Source organism: Mesoplodon bidens (assembly GCF_964165515.1).
Source record: "Mesoplodon bidens genome assembly, chromosome: 12".
In the NCBI taxonomy this organism is placed as follows: domain Eukaryota; kingdom Metazoa; phylum Chordata; class Mammalia; order Artiodactyla; family Ziphiidae; genus Mesoplodon; species Mesoplodon bidens.
Genome location: NC_138168.1, coordinates 46,052,407 through 46,071,579, shown reverse-complemented (window position 1 = coordinate 46,071,579; position 19,173 = coordinate 46,052,407). Strand labels below are relative to the sequence as shown.

General features: G+C 37.2%; 1 protein-coding gene across 7 annotated transcripts in view; it reads left to right on the top strand.

Annotated features, from left to right (window-relative positions):
* Nucleotides 1-19,173, top strand: part of REV3L (REV3 like, DNA directed polymerase zeta catalytic subunit) — a 247,878-nt gene that overhangs the window by 101,051 nt on the left and 127,654 nt on the right. The gene's annotated exons all lie outside the window — the stretch shown is intronic.

The following is a 19,173-nucleotide window of genomic DNA, read 5'->3' as shown; positions in this document are numbered from 1 at the left end:
AAGGGTAACTTTAATATGCCAATTTCTAAATTTATTTAATGCTTTTAATTATTGTTTCTTTGTTCTACCTGCATTCTTTTTTTTAATTGAAGTATAGTTGATTTACAATGTTGTGTTAATTTCTGCTGTACAGCAAAGTGATTTAGATATATATATATATATATATACACACATACATTCTTTTTTATATTCTTTTCTGTTATGGTTTATCACAGGATATTAAATATAGTACCCTGTGCTATACAGTAGGACCTTGTTGTTTGTCCATTCTGTATATACTAGTTTGCATCTGCTAACCCCAAACTCCCACTCCATCCCTTCCCCACCCCCCGCCCCCTTGGCAACCACAAGTCTGTTCTCTGTGTCTGCGAGTCTGTTTCTGTTTCGTAGATAAGTTCATTTGTGTCATATTTTAGATTCCACGTATAAGTGATATCATACAGTATTTGTCTTTTTCTGACTTTCTTCACTTAATATGATAATCTCTAAGTCCATCCATGTTGCTGCAAATGGCATTACTTCATTCTTTTTTATGGCCAACTAGTATTCCATTGTGTGTGTGTGTGTGTGTATGTGTGTGTACACACATACACACACACACACACCCCATATCTCCTATCCATTCAACTGTTGATGGATATTTATGTTGTTTCTATGTCTTGGCTTTTGTCAATAGTGCTGCTATGAATATAGGGGTGTGTGTATCTTTGAATTATAGTTTAGTCTGGGTATATGCCCAGGAGTGGGATTGCTGGATCATATGGCAACTCTATTTTTTAGTTTCTTGAGGAACCTCCCTACTGTGTTCCATAGTGGCTGCACCAACTTACATTCCCACCAACCATTTAGGAGGGTTCTTTTTCTCCAGCATTTGTTATTTGTAGGCTTATTTAATGATGGCCATTCTGACTGGTGTGAGGTTGTATCTCATTGTAGTTTTGATTTGCATTTCTCTAATAATTAGCAATGTTGAGCATCTTTTCATGTGCCTGTTGGCCATCTGTGTGTCTTTGGAGAAATGTCTATTTAGGTCTTCTGCCCGTTTTTTGATTGGGTTATTTGTTTTTTGATTGTTGAGTTGTGTGAGCTGTTTGTATATTTTGGAAATTTAAGCCCTTGTCCGTTGCATTGTTTGCAAATATTTTCTCCCATTCCATAGGTTGTCTTTTTGTTTATGGTTTCCTTTGCTGTGCAAAAGCTTGTCAGTTTGATTAGATCCCATTTGGGTTTTTTGCTTTTATTTCTGTTGCCTTGGGAGACTGACCTAAGAAAACATTGAGACAGTTACGTCAGAGAATGTTTTGCCTATGTTCTCTTCTAGGAGTTTTATGATGTCTTGTCTTATATTTAAGTCTTTAAGCCATGTTGAGTTTATTTTTGTGTATGGTGTGAGTGTGTGTTCTAGCTTCATTGATTTACATGCAGCTGTCCAACTCTCCCAACACCACTTGCTGAAGAAACTGCCTTTTTCCCATTGTATATTCTTGCCTCCTTTGATGAAGATTAATTGACAGTAGGTGTGTCTATTTCTGGGCTCTCTGTCCTGTTCCATTGATCCATTTGTCTGTTTTTGTGCCATAACTGTTAATAATCAAACCATCATTTGTCCTTGATCTAGTGAATGTCAATTGGGAAGTTTTGTTATAGAATTCTAATCAGTACTCTGATCGTATCTTAAACTTCTCATTTTCTTCACTCAGAATAATAATTAGCTTTTTATCTCGCATAACTTATGAACTGAGGATTGTGGCTTATAAATGAAATAGGATAAGTCAGTTGGTCTCATCTACCTCATTTGTGTTATAGACTATGTTCTTGGGTCATCAGGTATGTGATAGATAAATTAAGTCTAAAGTTAATCTGTTCTCATGTTAGGAGAATTAGGATTATAACACCACTGACTCATTGGAGCATTTCAAATTAATATAGTATCTTCAGCTGCTCAGCACTTAAAGGTACACTTTATATTTCACCATGTTCTCGTGAGGTGGATGTTGGTTTGAAATACCTGAGAGCTTTGGAAACCTATTAGGGGGAACCTTACAGTGGGGTTAACATCAGATATAATGGACCAGTAGATTCTTTCATAGACTTTAAGGAAGAGACATTAAATTCTTCCAGTTACTTCCACTTCTGGAAATTCATCTAGATTGGGCCAAGAGGCAGGTTATGTATGTTTGGGGCAGTGGGGGAGGTGTTTGGACAGTCCAACCAAATGGCAATCTCATTCTCAGTGTTTGGCCCTTCAGTCTATGGTGATGACTTAGGGCCACCTTGAATTGTGTCACCATAGACCTTCATCAAGAGGGGAAAGTAGTAGCATTTGATAGTACAGAAAAATATTCATTCTTAAATCAGAATAACAAAGTTAATTGTGGTCTGAGAAGGAGCTTAAAGATTATGGATTGAAGAACTGTCTTTTATGATATGTTTATTTATTTAAATGAGCATTTCTTTTTTTGTTTTGTTTTCTAGAGGTTGGATTTTTTCAAAATTTTTATGTACTTTATTTTATTTTGGGCTGTGTCAGGTCTTAGTTGCGGCATGCCGGATCTTCGTTGCGGCATGTAGGATCTTTCGTTGTGGCCTGTGGGATCTTTCGTTGAGGCACACGGGCTCTTCGTTGCAGCACACGGGCTTCTCTCTAGTTGCAGCGTGTGGGCTCTCTAGTTGAGGCGCACGGGCTCCAGAGCGTGTGGGCTCTGCAGTTTGTGGCACTGGGCTCTCTGTTTGAGGTGCGTGGGCTCAGTAGTTGTGACACGCGGGTTTAATTGCCCTGCAGCATGTGGGATCTTAGTTCCCTGACCAGAGATTGAACCCGCGTCCCCTGCATTGGAAGGCGGATTCTTAACCACTGGACCACCAGGGAAGTTCTTATGATATGTTTTAAAGAGAGACAGATTGGTACATTTTCTAAATAGGAGATTAGAAATGGATGATTTGACAGATTTGAGAAGAGACTTGGAAGGCTAAAAATTGTCTAGAAATGCTAGAATTAGGAGAGTACTCCTCTTGGCAATTGATAAAATTAAATAGGAGAAATTGGTGAACATATAAATTATTTTCATTTAGGACAGGATATAGGTTATTAATATAGGAGGTATTTGACAAACGCCAGATAAATTTGCAGTCAGCATTGGCAGAAGTAAAGATTAGGACGGAGTTAGGATTATGGAAGAAACATCAATGTTGTTAACTGTGAATAGGTACTTCCTTTTAATCACTAATTTCATTTGATAAAAAATATGTCCCTGGGGCTTCCCTGGTGGCGCAGTGGTTGAGAGTCCGCCTGCCGATGCAGGGGACACGGGTTCGTGCCCTGGTCTGGGAGGATCCCACATGCGGCGGAGCGGCTGGGCCCGTGAGCGATGGCCGCTGAGCCTGCGCGTCCGGAGCCTGTGCTCCGCAACGGGAGAGGCCACAGCAGTGAGAGGCCCGCGTACAGCAAAAAAAAAAAAAATGTCCCTGGAGTTTTTGTTTTTGTTTTTTTTAACTTGTTTGAAGTGGTGCTTCGGTAAAGTGAAAAGAACACTAGACTAAGAATCAAGAGCTTAGAGTTCTTCGGGTTCTGAGGTCCTTGAACTTCTTCTCAGTCAGTTAAATGTATGACTTTAGGCACTCTGAATCTCTTGTTTCATAAGTTAAATGGGTAAACAAACTGAGATATACCCATACAAGGAGTTACTATGGAGCAATAAAAAGGAATGAACTATTGATACATGTGATATCATGGGTGAACATCAAAATCACTGTGCTGGGCAAAAGAAATCAGGCACAAAAGGGATATGTACCATGTGGTTTCATTTTTATGAGGTGCTGGACAAAACTTGTGAAAAATCAGAACAGTGATTGCCTCAGAGGAGGTAGGGATTGACTGAAAAGCAGCACAAGGGAATTTTGGGGGTGATGAAAATGGGAAATGTTCCATAACTTGATGAAGATACACGTTTGTCAAAATTAATCAAGGCACAGTGCCTGTGCATTTCACCAAATGGAAATTTTATGACTCGTCCCCCATTCCTCCCAGAAAAGAGCAGTAAACAAATAACTGAATTCTAGTTAGTAGATATGCCTTTCTCAGTGGAAGTGGTTAGTAATTCTAAAACTACTTTTTATGTTTTCTAAGTTTATTCAGACAAGTAAATATATTTAGGAAAATGGTAGCCAGGTTTCACACTGTTGGACAAGAGAGAAACATGGAAATGGGAACAACTAGAATGTCTCTGGGGTATTAGGCTGGAGTTGGAGGTACCAGTATGCACTCAGTTTTTACTATATAGAGAGAAAGATAGGTAAGTAGGTCAGTAGATTGGGTGGGGGAGAGAGAGAGAGAGAGAGAGAAAGGAGGGAAGGAAGAAAGAGAAATAAATATAGCGGTGTGTATATCTGTATAAATATATAAATTTCCTAGCTCTGTTTGCTTAGAGGTTCTGGAATTAAAGGCACCCCCAAAGCAATAGCAATGAACACACTTTACATCCAGATCTCGATTTCTAAATAACGTTCTCACTAAATGTACCTTTGAGAGAGAGCTGATTGCATGGCTGGGGCAGAGAATGTGCAAGATGAGCCTGGAACATCTTACTGTTCCAGAAAATAAGAATGTGTTCAGGTAGTGATGGGAACATATCAAAAGACATAAGAATTCTGGTTTCCACTCCGACATGAAAAAATTAGAAGTTGTCACTCTTGTCCTCACAAGAACAAAGTTGAACGATCTAAAAGTCAGTAACTCTGCTTAGATCCATAAGAGAGTTGAGGTCACAGAGCAAACCAATACCCTGGAAACTAGAGAGACAAATACAGAGAATCACAGCTTACCAGGAGCAGAAGCTGATGGAGCCAGGAACTGGTAGGAAAACTTAAACTGTAACTGATGAACTTCCAGAAGGTGAGTGTGGATTAGCTTGAGAGTTAAAAATTCCTGGGTGCTCAGTTTTAGGGAAGGGGCCCCACACTTCTATGAGTTTTTCTTCTACGAGCTCTACCAGGTTCTCACAGCAGAGACTGGGGGGGAAATCCCTTTATGCTTCCGGCAGAGGGAGTGGAATAGTAACCATTTTGAAATATGCTCAGAGCATTCTGTTCTCCCCCTGCTCAAAGGGGGAAACTAGCAGAGCCTAATCAACTTGGGGAAAGGGAAATACCCAGCTTCAGCTCCCTCTAGCCTTGTTGCCTCATCTAAGAGGGGAGAAAAGGCCGAGAGACACTTGCGAAGGCCACAGCCAGGAACACAGGGCCACTAAAAGACTCACACCTAACCATAAGGTTACAGAACATTTTTCCTTCCCCTTATATCTTACCACCACGTTAACGGGGTTCCTGTATAGTAACAGAGGATTACAGATGGAAAAACTACAAGGCTTGCACTTTATTTAAGGAGTTTCTTGGGAAGCTCAAGACAACAGGAGAGACAAATATAAGGACATTAGAGGAAATTTTAGCCTCTGATACCTGTATCTACAGTAAATATAGGCTAACTCCTAGTCAAATTTGGCAGGGATTTTAGAATTGTCAGACTGGGAATTTAAAATTAAACTGATTAATATACTAGGGGCTCTAATTGGAAAAGTGGATAACACGTAAAAACAGATTCATAATGCAAGCAGAGAGATGGAAACTCTAAGAAAGCATCAAAGGGAAATACTAGAAATCAAAAGCACTGTAATGGAAATGAAGAATGCCTTTGATGGACTCATCAGAAGGAAAATAGAGGAAGGAACAAAAGAAATATTTGAAGTAATGGGCTGAGAATTTTCCAAAATTAATGACAGAGACCAAACCACCAGTCCAGGAAGCTCAGAAGACACCAAATATGATAAATGCCAAATCTAGTCTTAGGCATAACATTTTCAAATTGTGAAGAATTACATTGGACTTCTTCACAAACCATGCAAGCAAGAAGAGAGTAGAGTGAAATGTTTAGAAAGGAAGAGCATCAGAGAAGACCAAGTGAAAGTAAAATAAAACTTTTGTTTTCTTATTTTTTTTTTCTTGTTCTTAATTGACATAATAGATTGGTTCAAAATAATAATAGAAGCAATGTATTGAGTAATTACAGGTTTTGGAGAAGTGAAATGAATGATAGCAATGTTATAAGGGAAAAGGGAAGAATCTGGAATACTATTATTAAAAACTTGGAATATGGGCTTCCCTGGTGGCGCAGTGGTTGAGAGTCCGCCTGCCGATGCAGGGGACACGGGTTCGTGCCCTGGTCTGGGAAGATCCCACATGTCTCGGAGCAGCTGGGCTCGTGAGCCATGGCCGTTGAGCCTGCGCGTCCGGAGCCTGTGCTCCGCAACGGGGAGAGGCCACAACAGCGAGAGGCCCGCCTACCGCAAAAAAAAAACAAAAAAAAAAACTTGGAATACCGTTATAAAGTACTTGTACTACCTGTGAAGTGCAGTCCGTATAGTGTTATTTGACAGTGGATGTAGATTAGATTTAAATGTATGCTGCAAACTCTAAAGCAACCACAAATTCAGTTTTTCCTTTTAATACTTTGAAGATGTCACTCTACTGACTCTGGTTTGCATTGTTTTTGATAGGTTTGGCAATATGTTTCTGCCCAAAATTTTGGACTCCCAATTTTCATGATTTATAACTCTGCTTAATTCGGGCCCCCGTGTGACCAACTGTATGCTTAGTAGAACTAACTGGCCATATCAGTTCGGTACTCTTAAATAACTAAACATAGTCCTAAGAAAACTTCCTTTTAATTCATAAACAAAAGTTGTAGGGTATTTGGGGGAGCAGGGGTTGAGGAGTGGGAGAAGGCTATGCTGCTTCTGCCTTTTGAGAGAGCAAATATTAAATACAGTGTAGTACCAGAAAACTACTAGAGCTAATCAATGAATTTGGTAAAGTAGCAGGGTACAAAATTAATGGACAGAAATCTCTTGCATTCCTAAATACTAAAGATGAAAAATCTGAAAGAGAAATTAAGGAAACACTCCTATTTACCATTGCAACAAAAAGAATAAAATACCCAGGAATAAGCCTACCTAAGGAGACAAAAGACCTGTATGCAGAAAACTATAAGACACTAATGAAAGAAATTAAAGATGATACAAACAGATGGAGAGATATACCATGTTCTTGGATTGGAAGAATCAACATTGTGAAAATGACTATACTACCCAAAGCAATCTACAGGTTCAATGCAATCCCTATCAAACTACCAATGGCATTTTTCACAGAACTAGAACCAAAAGTTTCACAATTTGTATGGAAACACAAATGACTCCGAATAGCCAAAGCAATGTTGAGAAAGAAAAATGGAGCTGGAGGAATCAAGCTCCCTGACTTCAGACTATACTACAAAGCTACAGTCATCAAGACAGTATGGTACTGGTACAGAAACAGAAATATAGATCAATGGAACAAGATAGAAAGCCCAGAGATAAACCCACGCACATATGGTCACCTTATTTTTGATAAAGGAGGCAAGAATATACAATGGAGAAAAGACAGCTTCTTCAATAGTGATGCTGGGAAAACTGGACAGCTACATGTAAAAGAATGAAATTAGGACACTCCCTAACACCATACAGAAACTCAAAATGGATTAAAGACCTAAATGTAAGGCCAGACACTATCAAACTCTTAGAGGAAGATATAGGCAGAACACTCTATGACACACCTCACAGCAAGATCCTTTTTGACCCACATCCTAGAGTAATGGAAATAAACAAATGGGACCTAATGAAACTTAAAAGCTTTTGCACAGCAAAGGAAACCATAAACAAGATGAAAAGACAGCCCTCAGAATGGGAGAAAATATTTACAAATGAAGCAACTGGCAAAGGATTAATCTGCAAAATTTACAGGCAGCTCATGCAGCTCAATATCAAAAAAACAAACAACCCAATCCAAAAATGGGCAGAAGGCCTAAATAGACATTTCTCCAAAGAAGATATGCATATTGCCAACAAACACATGAAAGAATGCTCAACATCATTAATCATTAGAGAAATGCAAGTCAAAACTACAATGAGGTATCACCTCACACCAGTCAGAATGGCCACCATCAAAAAATCTACAACCAATAAATGCTGGAGAGGGTGTGGAGAAAAGGGAACCCTCTTGCAGTGTTGGTGGGAATGTAAATTGATACAGCCACTATGGAGAACAGTATGGAAGTTCCTTAAAAAACTTAAAATAGAACTACTCTATGACCCAGCAATCCCACTACTGGGCATATACCCTGAGAAAACCATAATTCAAACAGAGTCATGTACCACAATGTTCACTGCAGCTCTATTTACAATAACTAGGACATGGAAGCAACATAAGTGTCCACTGACAGATGAATGGATAAAGAAGATGTGACACATATATACAATGGAATATTACTCAGCCATAAAAGGAAACAAAATTGAGTTATTTGTAGTGAGGTGGATGGACCTAGAGTCTGTCATACAGAGTGAAGTCAGTCAGAAAGAGAAAAACAAATACTGTATGCTAACACATATATATGGAATCTAAAAAAAAAAATGGTTCTGAAGAACCTAGGGTCAGGACAGGAATAAAGACGCAGATGTAGAGAATGGACTAGAGGACACGGGGAGGGGGAGGGGTTAGCTGGGACGAAGTGAGAGAGTGGCATGGACATATATTCACTACTAAATGTAAAATAGATAGCTAGTGGGAAGCAGCTGCATAGCACCAGGAGTTCAGCTCTGTGCTTTATGACCACCTAGAGGGCTGGGATAGGGAGGCTGGGAGGGAGACGCAAGAAGGAGGGGATATGGGGATATATGTATATGTATAGCTGATTCACTTTGTTATAAAGCAGAAACCAACACAGCATTGTAAAACAATTATACTCCAATAAAGATGAAAAAGAAAAAAAATACAGTGTAGTAGTTCAGTTTTGTTGTCATTTAGTTTTTGTTGTCTGATAAAAAACTTTCTTACATTGACAGCTCTTTCTTGATCCTTAATTTCTTTATCTGTTTGGGTAATGATCAGTTTAAGTGGAACCTTAATTTCTTTATCTGTTTGGGTAATGATCAGTTTGAGTGGAACATCTCTCTATAATTTGACAAAATATCTTTATGTGATTCTGGATTCAGTACTATACTTAGTGCATCATTATATGGAGATAAAGATGTATAAGTGGTTTTAGTGGCTAATGCTTGTATTTCTCATTTTATTCATAATTTATTTCTGTGATGCAAATCCACTAATTCATTTTAATGAATGCATTGACTCTAATGGTATATTAAAAATTAAATCTTCTCATTAGAGACCTCTAAAGAAAACAATGAGTATGGATAAGTTTAAAAATATATATAATAACACAATTTTGTAAATCAACTGTACTTCAATTATATATATAATTATATATAATAGCTTTATTCAGATGTTGTTCACATACCATACAGTTTACCTATTTAAAGTGTACAATTCAGTGTTTTTGAGTATATTCACAGAGTTGTGTAACTGTAACCATCACCACAATCAGTTTTAGAACATTTCTGTCACTCTAAAAAGAAACACCATATCCAGTAGCAGTCATTACTCCACCCAACACCATCAGTCCTTAAAACCTCTAGTAACCTTTCTGTTCCTGTAAGTTTATGTATTTTAGACATTTCATGTAAACGGAATCATACAATATTTGATTTTTTGTGCGTTTGGCTTCTTTAACAGTATAAGGTTTTTAAGGTTCATCCATGTTGTAGCATTTATCAGTTCATTCGTTTTTATGGCTGAATAAATATTCCATTGTATAGATGCCACACTATATTTCTTCATTCATCAGCTGATGAACATTTGGGTTATTACTACCTTCTGGCTGTTACGAATAATGCTGCTATGAGCATTTATGTGCAGATTTTTGTGTGGATGTGTATTTTCATTTATCTTGGGCATGTGTATAGGAGTGGTATTGCTGGTCATATGGTAACTCTGTGTTTAAACTTTTGAAGAACGCCAGTCTACTTTCCAAACCAACCACAGCATTTAACATTTCCACCAGCAGTGTATGAGGTTTCCAGTTTCTCCATAACACTTGTTATTGTCTGACTTTTTGATTGTAGCCATCCTAGTGGGTGTAAAGTCATATTTAATTGTGGTTTTGATTTGCATTTCACTGATGGCTACTGATGTTGAGCATCTTATATGTACTTATTGGCCATTTTTATGTTTTCTTGTAGAAATGTCTATTCAGATACTTCGCCCATTTAAAAACTGGGTTATTTGTCTTTTTTCTTGTTGTGTTTATTCTAGTTACAAGTCCCTTATAAAATATGATTTCTAAATACTTTCTTTTATTTCTTAAGTTGTCTTTTTACTTTCTTTTAGATAGGTAAACTTTTAAGGTCCTTGATTGTTTAGCTACCATAAAGTATGGTTGAGCAACTTACTAGATTTGCATAATTTAATTATTTGTAACATTTTATTTATGTGCCTTTGAAACAAAATTCAGGCATTTATATACAAATTTGACTGGACGGTTTAGGTTTATTTTGATTAGCTATTAATATTGCTTTAAATCATCTGAGTTGAATTTTCAAATTGTAATCAGATTATTAATTTTACTGCAAGACCTTGGATTACTTAAACTTTTAGTCAAAATACCACAAAGATTAATATGTGTGACCATTGTGGCTAAAACGTCCGAAACTAAAACAACGTTTGTTTTACAAGTCAGAATTTTATTTTTAGCAAAGGTTAATAAGCGCTAGTTTTTTAAATGAAATTTAGTCTGAAAGGTACACATTTTCTTGGAGATTCTAGCTTGAAACCACTGTTAACAGTTTAATTTTTTAAGGCTAAAAGTTTGATGGTATACCATGGTGTGTGAAATAGTATCCAAACTGAGGCTCACAATCGCAGTGAAAGTAAAGGTAATTACTCATTTCCTTTCTATGATAACAATTGCAAACTAAATTACATATGAACTTTGGGCACATCATTTCATCAGTTTTTTGACATGTTAATCATAAAAGAATTTATATGTTATATTTTGCTGTTGGTTATTTTACTGCTGTTTAATATGGAAAGGTGGTCCTTAATTCAGTCCCTTCTAGCCCCTTGCAAGTAGGAGGAGATAGGAGGACATTATGAATCTTCATTAGCATTTGAAAAGCAATATTTATAGGGAGAAAAAATAAAAGCAGGCAAATTTTCTAGTAGACTCAATTTTTTTTTTTTTTTTTTTTTTTTTTTTTTTTTTTTGCGGTACATGGGCCTCTCACTGTTGTGGCCTCTTCCGTCGCAGAGCACAGGCTCTGGACGCGCAGGCTCAGTGGCCATGGCTCACAGGCCCAGCCACTCTGCGGCATGTGGGATCTTCCCGGACCGGGGCACGACCCGTGTCCCCTGCATCGGCAGGCGGACTCTCAACCACTGCACCACCAAGGAAGCCCTGCAGTATTCTTAAAAAAATTTTTTTTCTTGAAGTATAGTTGATGTACAATATTGTATGTTACAGATGTACAATATAGTGGTTTATAATTTTTAAATGTTGTACTCCATTTATAGTTATTATAAAATATTGGCTATATTCCCTGTGTTGTAAAATATATCCTTGTAGCTTCTTTTATACATAATAGTTTGTATCTCTTAATCCTCTACCCCTATATTGCCCCTCCTCCCTTCCCTCTCCCTACTGGTAACTACTAGTTTGTTCTCTATATCTGTGAGTCTTTCTTTTTTGTTGTATTCACTAGTTTGTTGAATTTTTTTAGATTCCACATATAAGTGATCATCATAAAATATTTGTCTTTCTCTGTCTGACTTATTTCACTTAGCATAATACCCTCCAAGTCCATCCCTGTTGTTGCAAATGGCAAAATTTCATTCTTTTTTATGGCTGAGTAGTATTCTGTGTGTGTGTGTATGCATATTGCACAGCTTCTTTATCCATTCATCTGTTGATGAACACTTAGGATGCTTCTGTATCTTGGCAGTTATAAATAATGCTGCTCTGAACATTGGGGTGCATATATCTTTTTGAATCAGTGTTTTCATTTTCTTTGGCTATATACCCAGGAGTGGAATTGCTGGGTCATATGGTAGTTCTGTTTTCAGTTTTTTGAGAAACTTCCATACTGTTTTCCTCAGTGGCTGTACCAATTTACATTTCCACCAACAGTGTATGAGGGTTTCCTTTTCTCCACATCCTTACCAACATTTGTTATTTGTGTTCTTTTTATGATAGCCATTCTGACAGGTGTGAATGATTAGCAGTGTTGAGCTAAAAGATGCAGTGTTGAGCATCTTTTCATGTTCCTGTTGGCCATCTGCACTTCCTCTTTGGAAAAATGTCTGTTCAGGTCTTCTGCCCATTTTTAAATTGGGTTGTTTGTGTTTTTGATGTTGAGTTGTATGAGCTATTTATATATTTTGGACATTAACCCCTTATCTGTCATATCATTTGCAAATATTTTCTCCCATTGAGTAGGTTGTCTTTTCCTTTGACAGTATTTGCCAGTATTCTTGTTGCTTTTATGGACGAGCTGGTTTTCCAAGGTCCTTCCGCTGCCATTCTGGAAGTGCCTCTTCCCATTCTTGTATATTTTTATCAGCATTCTGCTTCCAGTCTCTGACCCAGCCTCTCATTGCTTGCCTTTCTCTTATACATTTCTACTGGACCTTTGGAACTCTGGTTCCACGGCTAACATAGTTACATTCTCAACTATTCACTGACTATTACCTCCCTTTTTTGCCAGGCAGCCCTTTCAGGGGCTGATTCTCTCACATCCCACATAAATCAAAATCCTCTATTCCTCCCTTAAATATTAGTATTCCTCAAGTTTCTGGCTTACACTCCTTCTCTTGTCTGTTTTCCCTGAACATTCTTACCCAGTTGTTGCTCATACTCTCAAATCTGTCTTCTTCTGTAGCCCAGATCTCTGTCTTAAGCTCCTCATCTGTATCTAATTTTGCTTAACATAAATCTTCATTTGGAATTTCTACAGACATGTAAAATTCCTCAAGTTCAAAACAGAAATCAACATATTCTTCTTTCTCAGTTTTCCTTGAATGACATTCCCATTTATCTAGTTGCATAAACCAAAAATGTGGGTCATTTTTTATTTCTTCTCCTTTACCCTATCTTCAAATTATAGTAAGTTACCTTTCAGTTCTGTGCCCTAAATCTTTCGGTTTAGGTTTTCTGTATCTCTACTGACATCTCCTGCCTGAATTATTCCAACAGCCTCCAAAACAGATCTTCCCATTATAGTTCTGTCCCCAGCTTGTTCACAATGTGTCCAAAAGGGAACTTTATAAAATGCAAATCCAAATAGGTCACAGAGTCCCCCCCCCCACACACACACACTTTGCCCTTCTCTCCATTGCATTCCTTGCTCCATCCTAATTGCCTTTTCCCTATTTCCAGACCATGTCATGTTCTTGTTTGCTTTCAGATATCTGTACATACTGCAGTATTCTTTCTCACTTTGCTCTTTTATTGCTTCCTCAGGGAAGCCTTCTTATATTCTCACAAACTGATTTAGATACTTCTGGATATAGAATTACCATACTTTAATGGCCTGTTTACTCATCTTTATCACCAAGTAGAATGTCAAGTCCATGAGATCCAGGGCTGTGATTATGAGCAGCCTGTGGCCTAGCACCGAACATTAGCACCGAACATTGGGCTTCCACAAATTATTTGATGAATAGAGAATTTATGCCTACATGTATGAACGACAGAACCAACCATGTTCAGCACTGAGAATACAAAGATATATTAGGCAGACGTATAAATAAAATAGGCCTTTGAAACATCTGGTGTTTGAGGGATATAGCTGTTAGTAATGTAGGATTAGTAACTTAAAGCCAATGATTCTAAATAAAGTTCTGTATACCTTAGTTGAAGAAATAAAATGGCATGAATGTATGTGAGACCCCAAAACATTATTTATGAATGAAAGGAGAAAATGAAGTGAAACTATTCAACAGGAAGTTATATACATGTGCCCTTTATAAAGTTAGTGTTTATACTTAGTTTTTGTTTTATTTTGTTTTTAATTTCTGGGCATTGAGAAGTAGGTGACTTCTTCCCTCCTGCCTTTCTTTTACACAAATTGTATAATATTTAGAAAATATATATAAGCAACAACAAAAAAATGAAATCACCCATTATCTGATTTAATGTATTATATATAGTTTCATAACTGAATTAAATCTGAACATCACCAGAAATAGATATGTCATAAACATCTTATGCTAGGAAATATACGTCAATACCACCTGTTGCTGAGGTTAGCAGACTTTTTCTCTATAGGGCCACATAGTACATTTTTGAAGCTTTGAGGGGCTAGAAGGTCTCTGTCACAGCTATTCAACTCTTCCTGTAGCAAAAGCAGCCATAGACCATTCCAAATGGGTGTATTCCAATAAAACTTGACTTACAAAAACAAGTGGCTAGCAGGATTTGGTATGAGAGCCATAGATTTGTTCTGAGATACAGATATGCCATAATTACTTAATCTTGGGGAAGTTTATTATCTTTAATTTTTTACTATTATTAGTTATACTCTCTTAGCATCTTAATATCTAAACCTGTATGTACATTCTTAATTTTTTCCTTAGCGTAAATTCTGAAAAAATGTAATTTCTAGGGCTAAGAGTACATCTTTAAGACTTTTTAAAACGAGAATAGGTGACATAACACTTGCTTTCAAACTGTGACTATGAGGAGTTTTGCTTGATTCATTTTGTGGGTTTTGTGGGGATGGAAAAAGAAAAACTGGAGGGAAACATTGAGTTAACGATAGTAATATAAAACTTAAAAAGAGATGTTCCATGAAGAAGAAAATATGAAAAATTTCATAAGTACAGATATTCCTGTTCACATAACCAAGTTTTTTTGTTTGTTTGTTTGTTTGTTTGATAACTCTGTAGAGTTTTGTTTAAAATCTTGTGTAGATTGAGATTTGGGAGATGGGGTTTGCAAATTACAAAGTGAGCGTTTCTTATTCAGTCTCCTAAGATACTCTTAGGTCAGCATGATTTTGATTGTGATTACAAATCAGCTTGTTTTTTTAAAAAAAGAAAGAAAAAAGAAGACGCTGTTAAATTTTCCTGTTCTGGTTGACAAGGAAGTCTAATCAGTTAGATCAGGGTTTGGCAAATTACTATCCATGGACAAAATCCCTCCTGTTGCCTGTTTTTGTAAGTGAAGTTTTATTGGAACACAGCCATGCCCATTCACTTAAGTACTGTCTATGACTGCTTTTAGACTACAACAACAGAGTTAAGTAGTTGTCAGAGACAGTATAGTCCAGAAAGCCTAAAGTATTTACTATCTGCCACTTTACAGAAGAAAATTTGCAGACCCCGGAATTAGAGGAATGGCACATGTTAGTCTGTTTATTGAAAATGGATCCACAAAAGCAAAAGTAATTTTGCTACAGATAAACTAACAAGGTTTTAGAAGCACAATTAATTCAGAGCCCAGATCTGGGCACTTAAAATGTAGAAGAACACGTGAGAAAACAATATAAGAAATGTTGGAATACAGAGGACTTAACATGTAGTGTAATTCTAAGTTATGTGAAAGATTAGATTTAGAGCACCCAAGTACTGGCTGTTACAGAGGCACCTACCTTAGTTACAAAAGCCCTTCTTACACACAGTTGGAAAATAGCCAATTCCACAGTTTTGCTATAGTGTCTTTAAAAGCGAGCAGTTATACTGTGACGAGTTCTGTGGCATTTTTCGTGAAACAACCTTGTTGCAGTTTCTGAATGAGAGGACATCAGTCAAATTGGAAAATTCACACTCTTAAAAATTTTTTGAAACCTGTGTACATAGGCTTATTCCCCCAATGACAGTCTTTATCCCTACTGGATTTGTTACCTTAATTCAGTTTCGCATGGCAATAATAGGGGACATTCAGAAAGTAGGGATATTTTCTTTCTTTGGATCCACGTTACCTGGAAATAGGTAATATCCAGGATCCCAAATCATTTAGTAAGGTTTTGAAACAGCATAGCTTTTATTAATTTTATAAGAAGTTTCTTAAAAGAATCCTGTGTGTGGAACTCTTTGGAGTATAGTAGAAAAGCCTCTAGGCTGAAGCCAAGTGTTCCTCTTCACTAGGCCGCTAAATAGATGTTGAAAAAACCTGAGTCCGTAACCAGCTACCTGGACTTCTTTTATGAGAGAGAAGCTACTAATTTAATGCTTACAAGCACTGATTTTAGGGTGTTTTCTCACAGCCGAAAATAATCCTGAGCGAGGGGGGTCAGGGTAGACTAGTTTATCTCTGAGGGACTTTACATCTATATGGCTCCACATATTTGTGTGGGATAGAGTTGTTGGAGGGGAAAAAATAAAAGTGGTCTGTATCTTGTCAAGATAAAGCAACGCTCTGACAGAACCACAAATTTTATAATGACAGAAGACAAGAAATTGACTCTCGTTCATTTTTACACATTTCTTTCTTTAACTTTTGAGTTTCCTTTTTTTATCTTGTTTCTCATAATTTCTGTGACACTTATTCTGTATTAGAGCTGTTATGGTTCTGCCAAGAATTCCTTAGGCTGTGGTGGTTCTTCAGGAGATTGTTCTTGAGTGAGGGTGGTGAGTAAAGCACTGAGCTATCCCATCTGCTGGAGAACTAGATGGAGGTGCATCTGTCTTGATTTAGTGACTACAGCTTTGCATGGGACGTCGGGTCATTCAGGGTAGGAAAGTGCAATAAGCTGGAGATCCTTTATGTCCTTCTGTAACCCTGATGGTGGTGCCTTAGTTGTATCAGAGTCCCTCTGTTTTCATAGATTTGTTTTTTCAGATATTCTAGGCTTTCACACCATTCCTTCTCCTTAAGCAACTATTCTGTTTTGCTGGTGGTTCAATAAATATCTGTTAAACACATATTAATGTGTTTTGTGCTGGATCCTGGGGATATTACTATCATTCAAACACAGCACCAGCTCCCAAGAATTTGCAGTCAAATGGGAGAGCCCGGTAAGAAAACAGGTGTTTATAGTACAAAATAAGAACTGAGGAATTAAGGATAAAGGAAGCCAATATTTACTTTCTTAAAAACATTGAACCAGAATGGTAAAATGGAAAGAGCATTGGTTTTAGATTTTGTTGATCTGCTTTTAAATCCTGATTCAATTACTTAATAGGTATGTGACTTTGGGAAAGTTAACCTTTGTGATACTTGCAAAGTTGTTCTAAGTTTTAGAAATAAATATATATATAAAGCACTTAGTCCAGTGCCTGCTGAATAAATGATTTCTGCTTTTTTTTTCTAAATCATACACCACAAATTATTGTTCCAAAGCCTATAAATAAAAAGATCATTTCTCTGGCCCCTACTTCATAGGAGATGTGAAAAGAGGATATGGTAAAATTTTTTATGAACTTTGTGAACATCCTGCCTATAAAGAAACTATTAGAAATCAAATTTTGTAATTATTTCTTATAAAGCTTACCCAGATTTCCATTTTTAAGATATGGACTGTAAAACTCATATCTTAAGAACTTACAATATTTCTTGTGAAATATGCTAGTAATTTTGTAATCACCGGTCTTATATTTTATTTGTCAACTTAAAAAGGGGATACTTTTCTGTCTCCCCACCTCCCTCACCCCGTAGTTTAGCATGCCAGTTACTTTTAACCAAATTGTGGTTTATATCCAGAAGTGTAATGGTTATAACCTTGTTCCATGAGATGTTTAAAAAGCATTCAAATAGATCATCAGTAAATTGATAAAGTATCAATATATTTTCTTAAGACTCACTCATCATTACAATTTGAATTTTTTCTATTTGAAGAATTGAAAGCTGCAATATTCAGGAAGTAGTATCATGCCGTATTTAGAAATAAAACAGAATGGTTAAAGAATTTGCTTTTAACTGAAAATATTTTTTTCATTCCTTTGAAATTAAGTAACATAAAATTAGAAACTAAAATTGGTCTAACAGCAACACAATTTGTAATTCTTCAAAAACGTCAGAGTTGGTAGCTCAAATGAGAATACTGTACTCGGGAGGGCATAGATCTTATTCCATTATGTGACCTTTCCAGTTTTGCTATACTTTATATAATAACTATTCCAGATTTATTTGTTAATTCTGTTATAGCTGTACCTTAAAAATAAGACAAGCTGATGTTATTCACTGTAAAAAGTGTAAATACAAGTATCAACAGAACATAGAACTATTTTCTATGTATTTTACATAAATCACCCTAAATTATAAATAGGATAGTGATCAAACAAATACTTTTCTACCAAAAGAAAAAGCCAGTGGAACAGAGTGGGATAAGAGGTGGGAGAGAAGCCCTAGGATTGTGTTGGCAGGGCAGTAGTAAGTGACAGCATGAGAAAAATGCATGTGTTCTTCCATCACTGCTATTCTCCTCTCTGTTTGAATTAGACAAATGACATGTGCCCAAGGGGAATGAGGGACAATGTTCAGAGGAAAGGAACCACTTTATACAGCCCTGCCAGATTCATGAGAATAATGATGCATCTGCTTTTTGTTGCTGCTGTTGTTACTTAACCTTGTCATGGATACATTACTGTTTCTGTAGCACTTATTTTGTGGGGTCTTACTGATATTCCTTTCTCTATCATGGCTATACGGGATTGTCTGTTGGCAAATCAGCACCATTTACCCCTTCTGCACCTTGCCTGATGTAATGGCTTCCTGGAAAGTGTGCATGCTGTTTTTTTCCCTCTTTGTGTCTCCCCTGTCCCACTCCATCAAATGTGCAATTTAAGTATCCAGAAGTCCATTACAGACAATTGATTTGTAGGGGTTTTCTTTTGATTTGTTTTTGTCTGTTTTAATTTTTCTTCCCTAATAGCAAAACTTCATTTTTACCGTTCCCAACCCACGCCCCCACCCCGCCCCCCCCATAGCAAAACTCCACACACTGGATGCCAAGACAAGACACATTCGTTGATTTATTTAGTAAACTTTCAGTGAACTTTTGTAAGCTTCATAACACTGAGTTAAGTGGTATTATAGGGCAAGGGTCCCCAACCCTTGGGCTGTGGACCGGTTACCAATCAGTGGCCTGTTAGGAACCGGGTCGCATAGCAGGAGGTGAGTGGCAGGCGAGCAAGCAAAGCTTAATCTGCTGCTCCCCATCGCTCGAATTACTGCCTGAACCATCCCCGCCCCCCCCGCCGCCAATTCCGTGGAAACATTGTCTTCCATGAAACCGGTCCCTGGTGCCAAAAAGA